General features: G+C 34.1%; 1 non-coding gene and 2 pseudogenes across 7 annotated transcripts in view; 2 read left to right on the forward strand and 1 right to left on the reverse strand.

Moving 5' to 3' along the window:
• Positions 1-15,196, reverse strand: part of LOC147291707 (putative disease resistance RPP13-like protein 1 pseudogene) — a 54,574-nt pseudogene that overhangs the window by 31,332 nt on the left and 8,046 nt on the right. The window contains exons 10-11 of one of the 5 annotated variants that reach the window (XR_015121247.1): positions 15,158-15,185; positions 14,837-15,040 (exon numbers count right to left, since the gene is read on the reverse strand). The exons of 1 other annotated variant lie outside the window; for it this stretch is intronic. The product of XR_015121247.1 is annotated as a putative disease resistance RPP13-like protein 1 pseudogene, transcript variant X3 (transcript). Of the gene's footprint in view, positions 1-14,215; positions 14,620-14,836; positions 15,186-15,196 lie in introns of those variants that run through there. 3 more of the 5 variants (XR_015121250.1, XR_015121248.1, XR_015121246.1) reach the window with 3 other exon arrangements.
• Positions 5,775-13,890, forward strand: LOC147291709 (origin of replication complex subunit 1A-like; annotated as a pseudogene). Its single transcript, XR_015121263.1, has 16 exons — positions 5,775-6,663; positions 6,766-6,901; positions 7,578-7,722; positions 7,825-7,965; positions 8,050-8,201; positions 8,285-8,384; positions 8,516-8,638; positions 8,723-8,884; positions 9,041-9,098; positions 9,304-9,482; positions 9,602-9,716; positions 11,389-11,459; positions 12,069-12,164; positions 12,479-12,555; positions 13,092-13,175; positions 13,501-13,890. The product of XR_015121263.1 is annotated as an origin of replication complex subunit 1A-like (transcript).
• Positions 7,635-7,707, forward strand: LOC147291710 (small nucleolar RNA snoR28). The gene has a single exon (XR_015121587.1). It is a non-coding gene; the product is annotated as a small nucleolar RNA snoR28 (small nucleolar RNA).

Below are 15,196 nucleotides of genomic sequence, written 5' to 3' on the forward strand. Positions count from 1 at the left end.
CAAACCACAATGAAGAGAAAGAAGTTTTTTTTTTTTTTTTTTTTAAGCAATGGCTTCGAGAGCAATTGTCCCCAACAAGCCAGAGGTATTCTCTTATGATAATTGATGGTTATTCTGATACTTAATTTAGTAATCGTTGTATTTCATTTTCAGGCACCTTGGGTTCAAAGATTTTGTTTGGGGAAAAACGGTAAAACAAAGAACAAAGAAGACACAGTTATAGCCACTAGTTGTCTTCAATTTTCTTCGTCCCTCCCATTTCTACCCAACTTCAACTTCTTCCTCTCTCATCTCAGAAATTTGTTACCATTTAAGAGTAGTGTCAGATGATTACCAACCTTTGTGAAGCTATTTTATTGGGTTTTTGTGATTTGGATTATGGTTTTTCTAGGTAATGGTTTATGTTTAATCAACTTTTGATTAATTCACTTAGTTGTTTTGGGCAATTTTGGGGCTTTATTATTCTGCTTTGAATTTTTTTTAATTATGAATTTGTTTTATCTGGATTTTGGCTTTTATTTCAGGTTTTATTGTTTCTTGGAAAATTCGTTTATCTGGACCAACAACTTCACCGGCAATGGGAAAATGTGAATATTTGGGATAAATGGTTGCAATCTGTGTGCCTTCTTAGACAATATTATTGTTGAATTTTTAGTTCTCTTTTTCTACAGGGTCTCTCTACCAGGGGAAGGAGGGGGGAAACTGCGTGTTGAAAATTTGTAAAGGAGTTGTGAGACGACCTCGAGAGCAATTTCATATATTATGTCGTGCGAGGTGGCTGTAGGATGTATAGGATTCCATTTATTATGTTAACTCGATTTAAAGTATTACTTTTACGTTCAAATTTATTAGGTATGTTTTTCATTAAAAAAATTCTTTATTCACATTGACATTGTTAGTTTGTTTCTTTTCCTTGGTAGTGTATGTATTTTTATTCAAAATAAAAGTTTATATTACAAAAAAGATTGTGTTGCATGTATGTTCATATGAGCAATAGAAAAGAAAATGACCAATGAATATGTAGTTTATAACTGAAAACAATTTACTATAGGGATTAATGTCATTTTGCTCCTCAGGCTATTACACATGTATCAGTTTGCTCCCCAGACTTCTAATTTGGAAAATTAAGGACCCTGACTTTTTCAATTTTGTCAATTAAGGTTATTCCGTCAATTTATACATTTTTCATCTAAAATGTCGAGATGATCAACCAGAATTTAGCGAGAAATAAAAGATGAAAAATGATGCATGAGGAAAAAATGATAAAATATAAATGGAAGGGACCATTTTGCCCTCAAAGATTTGGATAAAAAATGTGTAAATTGACGGAAGAACCTCAATTGGCAAAATTGAAAAAGTCAGAGTCCTTAATTTTTCAAATTAGAAGTCTGGGGAGCAAACTGATACAAGTGTAATAGTCTGGGGAGCAAAATGGTATTAATCCCTTTATTATAAAACCACAATCAACATTTACGTAATGGAAAAAATAGAGTTCTATAAAATTGGATTACCGAATACGTATTTGTCAATTGTTAGAGATACTTATACAAATGAATTTAATATATGTCCAATAAAAAGAGCAATATGCCAACCGTATTGAGCACACTATTCATATTAAAATATGAACGCTTGCGCAATAAAAAGAGCCTATTCGCATTCGCGTTAACACAGACTTTTTATGAAACAGATAACATTAACAAGAAGCCATAAAGAAACAGTCGAACAATGTCTTCTATTAAGAAGCCATAAAGAAGAAGTTGAACAATATCTTCTATTAGTTTAGACTAACGTGGTGTCCAGAGACATCAAAATATGGCAAGAAAATTACGTATACATAAAGAAGCGTTACATTTATGGACGAAAAAAAGAGCCTATTCGCACTCGCGTTAGCAAGTACGGAGAGGCTAGTATAACTAAAGGTAAAAGAAACTGGTAGGAAAAAAAGCAAAAACTATCGATACAAATTCCCAAATTAACTATTGACAAATACCAATTAAGCCATTTGATGCAAAATATGTTAGACAATGGTAGTGCAACATAAAATCATTTAAACAAATGAATTGCATATAATTTCCTATTTTTTAACCAATTGGTGCCAAATTACCTATTTGGAAATATGTTTATTGGAACTTGTGAATCAATCAACCTCTTATACATATATTGGTGACATAAAATAAAACTATCAGAAAAACCACAACCAATATGCTTGAATCGGAAGCAAAACCCCAATTTCAAAATTCAAATGCAAATAAATAGTTTGCCACCCTTAATTGCGACAACTATAATTTACTGATTTCTTTTTATGTGCTTTTTCGCATTTTTAACACAAACCATAATTCACTAGTTTGTAGCCTTGTAGGTGATTTTTTTTTGTTTTTTGTAAGTAATTGTGCTGTAGCCTGTAGTTAACACAATAATTAAAAAGCACAAAAAAGAAAACCAGCCCATATATTACTTTTTACTCAATTCAGACTCTTTTCCAAAGGTAGCTTCATATGTAAGATCTCCCTTTTTTTTTTTTTTCTTCTGTATTTGATATTTTTCTATTTTTGCTTTTTCTGCCACATTATGGGGTGCCTTATAACCAAGGAATAAAATTTCGGGTTTCGAGGAAATTTTGATGGAAATTTCGACGAAAATTTCAAAGATTTTTAAATTTTGACAAAAATTAGACGGAAATGACGGAAATTGCTATCAAAATACGGAAATTTTGAATGAAACTTTACCATATGTTTATTTATCATATTATCTACTAAATTGATAAAAAATATTGAAGAAACCAAATTATATAGTAGGTTTCATGTGATATAAGATAAATATAATGCACGCTGAAGACAAATACTGTTAAATAAAATTAGTATAATGAATAAATGAAATTAGTATATTATCTATACTCTATAATATGTACACTAAACCCTATATATTTTTTAATCTATATTCTATATTGTTTAGGATATGGTATATGATATTAGGGTTTAGGCCCTTTAGGGTATCTTAAATTATTTTTTATATAGAAATATATTAGAGTTTACTAGTTTAGGATTTAAAAACAACTAAACGAAACCCCAAACCATTTTTTTCTTTACAATTACCCAAAGGCCCCAAACCCCAATCAACCCTAAACCTTTTAATTTTTTTCTCTTTTTTATTTTTTATTTTTCCTTTTTTTTCTTTTTATTTTTCTTTTTTTTCTTATTTTTCTTTCCTTCCTTTTCTTTTTTTTTTCTTTTTTTTCTTTCCTTCCTTTTCTTTTTTTCTTTTCTTTTCCTTTCCTTCCTTTCCCTTTCCTTTCTTTTCCCCCGAGGCTCCAGCAACTCCCCTGTTTTTTCTTCTTAAGTTCTTCTTCATCCTTTCTCTCTGCATCTCCTCCTGCCGTCGCCCCGTACCTCTCTCTCCCTCGATCTCCCCCTGCCGCCTTGCCGCCTTGCCGCCACCCCCTCTTTTTCCCTCGATCTCCCCCCTGCCGCCCCTGCCACTTCTCCATTTTTCTCCAAAAACCCAGCCTTCCAAAACCCAAAACCAGATCTCACGGTCGAAAATTTCGGCAAAATTTCGAGGATTTCGGCGAAATTTCGATAATTTCAACGAAATTATCCCGAAAATTTAACAAATTTGGGTTTGGATTTCGACACCCCAAAAATTGAAATTTTCGGTAAAATTTAACACCTTGCTTATAACTTCCATATTTTTTTTTCCTCGTTTTATTGAGGTATGTGGTCTTAATGATCAAATGGCAATAGAAAAACATGTATTTAGGATTTTCTGAATTTTTGGAAAGGCTTAATTATCGATTTACCACCCAAAACTGTAACTCATTCCCACTTGCCACCTGAAAGTTTTTTTGTCCCAAATTACCACCTGTAACTTACATTCGTGTCCCATTTTACCTTGTTTCGTCAACAATTCGGTTAAAAATGATGACCTGGAAGTTAATGCTGACGTGGCGCGCTGGATGTGCGCCACGTGTCACATCTTTGCTTTTATTTTTGGATTTTTTTTAATTTTTATAAACTTTAAAAACTAATTAAAAATAGCTCCGAACTCAGAAAAATACACGAAAAATTCGGACGGACTCGTCTTGACTAGCACTAATTTACTATCAGGTTAAATTACCAATTTGCCCTGTAAAACTTCCAAAAAAAAAAATTAGAAAGTCCAAATTTATTTCTAAAAAATTAAAATAAATTTCCCTCTATTAAATAAATTCTAGAATTTTCGTAAACTCTTGGACAAATTCTCAAAAATATTTTGGAAATTACCAAAAGCCTGTTTTAGAGAATTATTTCGAGACTTTACAGAAATTCTAGAATTTTTCTAGAATTTATTTTATAGGGAAATTTATTTTCCTCTAAGATCGAGAAGTCTTTTGGGTAGTAAGTGTTCACGAGAAATGTATTGTTAGTTTTTATAAGACTAACGGTGCAGACCTCATACTTTTTGGAGTTCGGGAGATTATCCTATGAATTTCCAAAGAGTCAAGAGTATTTTAATTTTCTAGAAATAAATTTGGACTTTCCAAATTTTCTGAAAATTTTTAGAGGGAAAATTGGTATTTTGACCCCATAATAAATTAGTACTAGTCAAGACAAGTCAATAGGAATTTTCTGTGTATTTTTCTAAGTTCAGAGTTATTTTTAATTAATTTTCAAAGTTTATAAAAATAGGAAAATAAAAAAAATCAGAAAATATAAGAAAATATGTGACACGTGGCGCACATCCAGCGCACCACGTCTGCATTAACGGCCAGGTCATCATTTTTAACGGAATTATTGACGGAACAAGGTAAAATGGGACAAAAAAACTTTCAGGTGGCAAAGTGAGAATGAGTTACAGTTTTGAATAGTAAATCGATAATTAAGCTTTTTTGAAAACCCACATATCCCACAAAAAGGAAAAAAACTAACAAGCAATACCAAGGTGAAAACAATTCATTGATTCATTGGAGGGAACTTCAGCATTGTAATTAAAATTAGTGTCAAAGAAATTGATAATACATCTGAGAATATAGAGAACACAGAACAGAACGCTGGCTACAGACTGTAGAGTTAATAATCAGCTTAAAATGTTACCTCTCAAAAAAAATTTAAAATGTTAATAAAAGTTTAGGCTTATTTACACTATTGCCCCCTGTAAGATACACTTTTTTTCATTTTGTCCCCTGAAACTTAAATCCTCTCAGTTTGCCACCTGAACTTCACAAAGTTATTGCAAAAGACCCCATGCCGTTAACTCTGTCAATTTTTCCGTTAAAATAGCTGATGTGACACCTATATGGTATGAGTGAGACCCTTTTTTAGTTATGTAAAATCCATGTGGACAAAAAAAAGAATTTTTAAACTAAAAATAATAAGATCTATGTCAATTTTTTATAATTTTACTTGTCTACATGGATCTTACATAACTAAAAAATGGTCTCACTCATGCCATATAGGTGCCATGTCAGCTATTTTAACGGAAAAATTGACAGAGTTAACGGCATAGGGTCTTTTGCAACAACTTTGCGAAGTTCAGGTGGCAAACTGAGAGGATTTAAGTTTCAGGGGGCAAAGTGAAAAAAAGTGTATCTTACAGGGGGCAATGGTATGAATAAGCCAAAAGTTTATGAAAGTGACGAGAGGGGTAAAACGGGAAAGAAGAAATTTTTGGCTTTTAAAGTTCTGTTGCCACGTGGAAGCGAGTATCATATACAATCGCCTTTAGGCGAGTGCTGTCTTGGTTTCTTACATTTTCCCGTCCTCACTGACTCACTCTTTGAATTGCGAGTAACAGTCAAACCCTAAGGCTTGGTTGCCATCGCTGTACCTCCGTCTGTACAATCATGGCGGAGACCCCTCAGAAGCTTTCGGAAGATTCGGTAAAGAAGAAGATGTTGAATGATGGTGCCACACCTCAAAGATCAATCAGTGAATTGCGAAATGATTGGGCCAAAACCCGCAGACCCACAATGCCTTTTCTCTCTCCTCCAACTCCACAAGGCCTCACCCCTCGCCGATCGGCACGCCGAGCCTCGCTACATTTTGAACATTCAGATTCGGCAAAGACGACGTTGAAAGAAAAAATGGTGGAAATTGCGAAAACCCCAAAATCTGCTGACAAGGGTGAGAAGTCGAAGAAGCATAAAGAGGAGGGAAATTTGACCCAGGTTGAACTTGCATTCTCTCCCGTGTCACCGGAGCAATCGGAGACAAAGAAGAGGAAGAGGGCCCGCTAGAAGACGGTGGTGGTTATACCGTCTACAGCTTCGAAAACTGTGAATTTCGAGAAGAAGAACAAGAGTTGGGCGGTATCGAAGAGAAAGGTGCTTTACAAAAAGGTGGTGTATGGTGGGGGAGAGTTTGAGGTTGGGGATGATGTATATGTGAACAGGAGAGATGATGCAAGCTCTGATGATGAAGTGGTTGTAGTGGAGGAATGCAGGGTGTGCTTTAAGTCTGGGAAAGCTGTGATGGTTGAGTGTGATGATTGTTTAGGTGGGTTTCATTTGAAATGCTTGAAACCTCCTTTGAAAGGGGTTCCTCAAGGAGATTGGATTTGCGGGTTTTGCCAGGCTCACAAATTGGGTAAAGAGGTCAAGCTTCCAACACCTCCACATGGGAAGAAACGGGTTAGAACGTTGAGGGAGAAGCTTCTCTCCAGCGATCTATGGGCTGCCCGCATCAAGAGGTGGATGTTTATTTTGATTTAATTTTGAAATGATGTGTGCTTTTGTTGTTTTGGTTATAATGCATTTGGATTTTGGTAATTTTTGTTTTTGGAGGTGTGCAGTATATGGAAAGAAGTGGATGGTAGCTATTGGTGTTGGGTACGTTGGTATATAATTCCCGAAGAGACTGCAGCAGGAAGACAACCACATAATTTGAGGAGAGAGATTTATCGCACAAATGATTTTGCTGACATTGAGGTGATAGATAATATATCCTAATTGTTCATTTACTTATCGAAGAAATGATTATAACTATGATTGTTTCATTTCAGAGAAAGGTTTGAATAAATTTTTCAATTATGGGACACAGTGATTGTCCTGCATGAAAGAATAATTTTGTCAGAATCACATGTAAGAAATGGTGACATCCTACTTGTTCTATTCAATTGTTTATTTTGTTTCTCTTAGTAATGATGTATATGTGAATGTGAATTTCTGTCGCTAATAAATTCTTAAAATTGTTAAAAAGAGCAACTAAAAAAAAGAAGAAAACGAAAAATTTATGGGATATGTTTGGCATAAGGGTAAAACAAAAAGAAGCAAAAAGAAATTGACAAAAATATGTATCATTGTTCATGTGATATAGCCAAACCTGAAGAAATAGGATTAATTCTTAGTTCTCAATGGAGTTGAGTCTGCATGAGTTTTATAAATTGGGCGATGATGCATGGATTTTCACATATGAAAGGTTATACATGCCATTTCTCTTTAAAACATCATTCTCTGTAGCATCTTTTCATTTATATAGTTAAATTATTTTGAACTATTGTTTTGATGATTAATATTCTCTCGATTATGAATAAGATATTATGTTGAAAAGAGGTAGAACTTTTCATCCTTAAGTTCATAACTGTGCTAATTCATATTTTCACAGATGGAATCTGTTCTTCGACATTGTTTTGTCATGAACCCTAAGGAATATGCCAAAGCAAATGAAGGAGATGATGTTTTTTTATGTGAATATGAATATCCATTGGCACAGTTTCAAGCGTCTTGCTGAAATTGATGATGGTGAAGAGGTAAGCCTTTCATGAAATCAGAATCAGTATTTGGAAATTCTGCAAAATTCCAGATGGAGTAAAAATTCAGTCTAAATTTATGGGTTTTTAACCATTTGGTAGGATGATGATGAAGCTGGAAGTGATGAAGACTGGAAACTTTGCAGAGAAGTAGACTTTGATGCAGAAGAAGACATGGACTATGAAGAGGAGAGCGTCAAAAATATACTAGATAAACCATCTCGAACTCATGAGTTGGCTGCAGTATGGACACTACTTTCGTTCTCATATTTGTGGTTTTAGTTTTTTTTCTGCCCAAAATTAAAGTAGTCAATTATGTATGTACAGAATTCACGGAAGGGGCGGTTTTTTGGACTTCAAAAGATAGGAATGAAGAAAATCCCAGAGCATGTAAGATGCCACAAACAGACTGCTCTTGAGAGAGCAAAGGCAACACTTCTGTTGTCATCATTGCCAAAGTCTTTACCTTGCAGGGATAAGTATGTGAGAATCAGTCCATTAAAAGTTTTCTTTGATGTGCATTATTTTAACATTTTAATCATGTAGACCTGCTTTTATGTAGAGAAATGTTGGAGATAATTGCATTTATCAAAGGTGCCATCTCTGATGATAAATGTCTGGGATGTTTTCTGTACATTCATGGCGTTCCTGGAACTGGCAAGGTAAAATCTGTTGATTTTGTTTATTGACAGATAGCTACGTTGATTCAGATAGTCTATAGATTTCATTTTTGTACTTTTCTTGCATGAACTGAAATTTACTTATTCCTTCCATTATCTTTGTATAACTGCAGAGAATGAGTGTATTGATAGTAATGAGGAATCTAAGGTCTGAAGTTGATGCAGGAGGTATAAGACCCTACTGTTTTGTGGAGATAAATGGTCTAAAGTTGGCATCACCAGAGAATATCTATCAGGTAAAATTACATTTAAATTTGATGCTCTATGCTTATCATGATGGCATGCCATTGTAGCCCTGTAATACCCTTGTGTTTGCACAGGTTATATACGAAGCATTAAGTGGGTACAGAGTTAGTTCGAAAAAGGCTCTTCACTTGCTAAATGAGCGATTTTCTGATGGAAAGAAAATTGGCAAAGGAGATGACAAGCCTTGTATTCTTCTTATTGATGAACTTGATCTTCTTGTGATTAGAAACCAATCGGTAACCCATTTTCTCAGTTGGTACCCTGTGCATTTTGGGATGTGAATTTGCTAACAACTATTCCAGTCATGTGTTATATAAAATATGCAAAGTTTTACTATGAATATTTGTTAAGTATACATAGTTCTCATACTTGTAGTCCCTTCTTGGTTTCAGGTTCTTTACAACATTCTTGACTGGCCTAATAAGCCACACTCAAATTTAGTTGTAATAGGTATACTTTTCTCTTCAATAGGTCTCCTTCCTTATTGAATGATGATTGCATTCTTTCAGCACACAATGATGTTTCTTTTCTGAGATTAAGGGATTCTTGAATACCAAAAAAGGAAAAAGGAAAATGGTTCTACTAGAAACAATGATGACGATGATGAGATCATTGATGACTGCAACATTAACCTCTTTGTGATATATATATTCAGGCATAGCCAATACCATGGATCTTTCAGAGAAGTTGCTTCCTTGTATTTCAAGTCGTATGGGAATCCAAAGGCTCCGCTTTGGTCCCTATAATTACCAGCAGCTTCAAGAAATCATTTCGAGTCACCTTAAAGGAATTAATGCATTTGAAAAACAAGCTAAAGAATTTGCTTCCAGAAAGGTAAGTTGTATCTTATCTGTTTCATCATGAATTTTAACTTTTGTTTCTCTCTTTATTAGTTGGCCATAGTGGATGCTCGCACTGTGTACGTCTTTGATATTATTTGAACACATATTCAGGTAGCAGCTATTTCAGGAGATGCCCGTCGTGCATTGGAGATATGTAGGCGTGCCGCAGAAATCACAGATTATCAATTAAAGAAATTAACCTCAGCTCCCAATAATGCTTCTCAAGGTATACAAACTTTGACAACTGATTTTCCAGACCGACTCCATCACAAAATGCTGTAAATTAGGAAACTAGATTTGAATGATCATTACTTGATTCAAACGACTGTTTAAATTGTATCACCATGTTTGGTAAGTTTTTAGTGCAATTGCCCCAAGCCTTCTCCTACCAGTCTTGCAATTGCCCAAAAATGGGATGTACATTTTGCTGTTTAGTTTAGTCCTGTTTGTCATGTTGCTTCTTTTGTTTCGTGTGAGCTAGTCTAGCTCCTTTGTGTGTTGTAATTTTTTTTAGGGTTGCATGCCTGCTTGTTTGGTTTAGTTTGGGTCATGTTGTTTGTTTTTGGCTTTGGCTTGTTGTTAGCTGGGTTTTTTCCACGTGGACTGGCTTTTGTGCTGGTTTTATGGCCTGTTTTGGCTTGTCCTTGTTTTTTGTCCTCTTGGTTAATGTATTCATTTGTTTACCAAAAAAAAACAAAAAAACAAAAAAAGAGAATGTTTTGCTTCTAATCATATTTCACACCTTCAAACTCTGTTAGCTATTGTTAGCCTATTTATTATGACCGGTTGCCTTCATTTTGTCCAAATCCAGTTCTAAATCGTAGTTTCCCATTTCACCTGACCACATCAACAAAACATGAGATGATTGTATTTAAACTTCCATGATCATCACTTGATAGTGGGGTAGTAAAGACTACTTATTGTGATTATTACCTTTCTACTTGAAAACCGCTTCTTCCAATGATTACTAGAACTGGGAAGATATAAACTATTCATGTGCAAGAGTTAGAAATCTGAATTACTTTGTACAGTCATGATTTTCGTCCATTTTAGATAAAAGGCTCATATTAGGTGTTCAGTGGGGCATTGAAGTTTGAATTATTTGCTTCTAGAAATATACCAGCTCTTGCTCAAGGAAATTCTGGCTATGCCTCTCCCCTCCACCATCCCCATATTGGGACTTTCTCAGAGTATTGACCCTTTGTGTGTCCAATCTCATATTTTTTTAACACCATGGTCTAAAATATTGAAGCATTGTAAATTTGTTCAAGTTTGGTCTCCTATTTAACTTTTCCTTTCTTCTCAAAAAAGGAAGAAAAAAAAAATTGAACTTTTCCTTTCATTGGAAAAAAAAAAAAAAAATCAACTGTCCTATGATTAGAGCTAGTTTCATGGAAGATCTACTTTAAATACCAAATGGAACATCCCTTTTTTTTTTTTTTTTTTTTGTGTGGTTTTGTACCATTTTATCTGAAAATCTCCACCAATTTTTGTTTTATCACCACATAGAACTAGTAAGTGCTTATTATTCCTCATCTACAAATATTCAAATTTTGATACCTAATCATTCTCTAGTCCATTTGACACATGCAATTTCTTTTCCATCAATACACAGCAATTTTTACTTGAATTCTTTTTTTTTGCCTGCCTGTTAAGTTAATTCAATAGCTTTCTCATTGCTTTACAAATGAAGCTCTTCTTTAAACCAAAGAATTAGAATTATTAACTTTTCTTCTTTCTTGTAACCTGAAGTTTCAAATATGTACTCTGTTGCTGCATTGGTATGAGAAAACACCAACATCTCATGTAGCTTCAAAAATATGTGCTTGCTTGTTAGAAGTGTTATTTTCTTGTTCCTGCAGCTTCATTTCGTGTCATTTTATGTATCCACTTTGCAGGAGAAACACTTGTTGGTATGGCAGAGGTTGAAGCAGCCATACAAGAAATGTTCCAGGCACCTCATATTCAAGTGAGTCAAATTATATCTTATGTTGATAATAAATATACTTATTTTATCTGTGGTTGAAAGTTGAAACTTCATTTATTTTAATGTTATGTTATTTCTCAGAAGAGGGAACCAATGCTCTTGAATAAACAGTGACTATTGCATAATATGCTATCCTAACATTAGATAAATGGAGATCGAGATGGCCGCACATTTTTAATGGTGCTGAAAAAAGAGATGAAAATGGTGGCAGTTAAGAATTGATCTTCCAGCATTGCAAAAGTGGTGGCAATTGGCGTTTTTTATATCTTATGTAGCTGCCACTCTTGTAAGGAACATAGCTTGTGAATAAATGGCTTACAGGAGCAAATTATCTGAAATCATTAAAAACTGAATCAATGGTGCTGGTTTCAAGTTTTTTTCTCCTTTTTTTTTTTTTTTTGGGTGAATTTGTGCACAGATAAGATTTAACTCAATACTACTTTATTAAGTTTCTAGCCCCAGTCATTTCTAGTTTTTTTGGGGTGAAATGAAGTTTTATTTATTATGTTGCATCTGGAACATGGAAATTAATTTTTATACTTTCTTGAGATATATATTAATGTTCATTCTTCCTTTTCTTTTCCTTTACAGGTGATGAAAACTTGTTCAAAACTGAGCAAAATCTTTTTGACTGCTATGGTGCATGAACTCTATAAAACAGGAATGGGTGAAACTACTTTCGAAAAGGTGAACTTCTCAAGCTTCCCTGATGATTTGTGTATTTACTTTTTTGTTCGGCGCATTCAGAATTCTTTGTATTAAATTTTAGTATTTAACACAGAAGGTGATAATTATTAGACAAGAAACTTTGACGATTGACATGATGACCAATAAAATACTATTCTCCTTCCCAACAGTGCATCTCAAGTAGAAGCCAGAGTATTTTGATTTTGGTTTACCACTTTCTCTGGTGCCCTTCACTGTTTACTTCTACTACTGGAGGTTTAAAATTAAGTTGTGATGCAATAGTGTTTTTATTGAAGTTATGTTTTGGATTGCAGTTAGCAATGGCAATCTCTTGTCTCTGTACAAGTAACGGAGAATCATTTCCTGGACATGACACACTATTAAAAATTGGGTAAGATGCGTTATAATATTAATTTCTATATATATATATATGGAGAAACGTAGTCTATTTATCTTTTCTGTTAATTCTTTTTGTCTTGTTAAATGGGAGTGTTTTGGCCTTGAAAAACTGCACTGTGTTTGGCTTTTGACTAAGAAAACATTTGGGATTTTACAAAGTTGTTATCTTAATCTAAGCCTATTTGTAGGTATGTCATTTGGAAACAATGGTGAAAGTAGAATTCTATTTTCCTTGGTGACATGTAAGATAAGTGTTTTAATTGCTTTTGCAATTTTGCATATAATATATTGGTTCAAGACTTTAAGTGATGGTCCCTTTTCATTTTATTTTCTCTCTGAGGTGGATGTAAGGTGCAAGTTAAATGGCTTTACTTTAATTCACGTCCTTGGTTTTCAATTGTGGCTGTAGTGAGTATTTGGAACAGGCTAATATTTTATTTAAAGAATAGATATAGTGAGAACGCTTAGAGGGTAATTTCTGGAAATGATACTAAATAATATGATTTCTTGGTTTTATTGTTTTGGCAGTTGTAAGCTTGGTGAATGCAGAATAATCTTATGTCAATCAGGAGAAAAGCATAGGTTGCAGAAGTTGCAGCTCAACTTTCCAAGGTTTGTTCCCCTTCAAGTGTCAAGTCCTTGCAGCAACTGATTATTAGACTTGGTTTTCCACCGGTTTTGCATATCTTACTAATTGTATCATACCAGTTGTCAATTTATACATCTAAGGGAGCATCTTGCATATACTGAACTTATTGTGTTATACCGCGACCACAATAGGTTCATCCCTCTCTCCCAAAACTGCAGCTACCGATTTTTATTAGAATTCCCCTCAACCCTAATCCAAAAGTGAAAGCTACTTTGAAATTTGAGGTTTTATCAGAAAACTTTGGACCATTTCTTGATCTGATATGAGTTTATATGGGCTCTGTTTCAGTGACGATGTGGCATTTGCACTGAAGGACAGCAAGGAGCTACCTTGGTTGGCCAAGTATCTATGATTCTAGACTCGATCATTTTCAATTTATTTGGAGCAACGGTTTTGACCCTGATTCTCATCATTTGTTGTACTTGTACTTTCTCGTCATAAATTTATGTCATGTCCAGGCTGGACATCACCGTCTTTGTCTTCTTCTAATTATAGTTTAAACTTATTTATCGTATTATGTATTTGAAGTTTTCAGAAGTTCTGACAGAAAATAAAGACAGGGTGCTACTATTTAGCCCGGGAGCAAATTTGCCAATTTCTCAAAGACAAATGTGTAAACAAAAATCATCTCATCTCACCGAATTTTGATATCTTGGCTGATTTCCTCGATTTGTACATCCATCCTCTGAATTTCTCTTTCAATAAATTAATTGTCTTGCCAATTTTTATAAGACGAATGTGTTATCTTGAACAATGAAGAAGAGCAAAGCAAACAAAGAAAGAAATGAGAAATGATAATGATAAAGGAACATCTCAAGTCACATGAGTGAACCACATTATATGTGGCAGGTGATATGCCAGATCTTTAGTCACGTGAGTGTCGAAATCTTTGTGTTTATTGGGTATGCTTTTATTTTTTTCCCCCAATTGTACTTATGGAGAGGACCAGAGGCACAATCAATCAGTGAGAGGAAATACAGAAGAGGAAGATCTAATTATATGAAATCACGGTTGATCATATAAATTATAAGAAATACTGGTCAACACAAACTGTAAAGAGAAAAGTAAACCAAAAAAAAAACTATGTTCTTTGTAAATTGCAACGTTTCTTATAAATATTCTATACAAATGGCAGCTGTACTGTTTTACCATTCTTCTTTCAGTCACATTGGCAGAGATGTTGTCCAGATTTGCTTCTTCATTTTATGGGGCTTGTAACTGATCTCTAATATTTTGCTTGAAACAACTCCATTAGCAAAATTCATTGAAAAGCCTATAATTTTTCAATCGAAAAGCCACCACTCCATTATCTTCTTCCATTGAGAATAGAGAAAACTGTCTTTTGCTTCAGCAAAATTCAGTATGAATTACATCTTCCATTCTAAGTCGCTTTCCATGCTCCCTTTTCTGCATTACCCAAACAAAAAATCAACAAACCATATAAGAAAATGTGAATGCCGCAATCGGACAGTGCCTTTCTTCTTCCTAACTTCATGCACCAGGACTGACCAATTAGCACCCACCCAAACAAAAGGAGAGAATAAAAGATCAATATCATATAAGCTAAAACTAAGGCAGTTGGGGAAAATAAATCCAATTTCTTTCAAATATATTAGCCAATAACTTCAAATTATAAGCATCACAAAAGGACTTATGTATAAGAATCTCTGGATGATTCTTTGGTGTCAAAGTTTCCAAATGTATTTTTTTTCTGCTGCTACAGGGAATTCAAAAACAGAGTCTGCTAGCAAATTTCACTCCACCAACTAATGAACGGATAATCAAACCACTAATAATGCTGAAGCCCCATTTTATGAGAATTGGAATCCTGTCATATTAGACATTAAAATCTCATAACCATCACTAAGATTGTATCTGATACTCAAATGGAAGAATAAAAAAACAATGTGGATCTGCATAAAGCACTTAAGACAGACCTGCATACCTACAAACTCTTCTTTGGCAACACTGGACTTTAAGAAAA

Source organism: Dryas octopetala, chromosome 3, assembly GCF_963921425.1.
Source record: "Dryas octopetala chromosome 3, drDryOcto1.1, whole genome shotgun sequence".
Classification (NCBI taxonomy): domain Eukaryota; kingdom Viridiplantae; phylum Streptophyta; class Magnoliopsida; order Rosales; family Rosaceae; genus Dryas; species Dryas octopetala.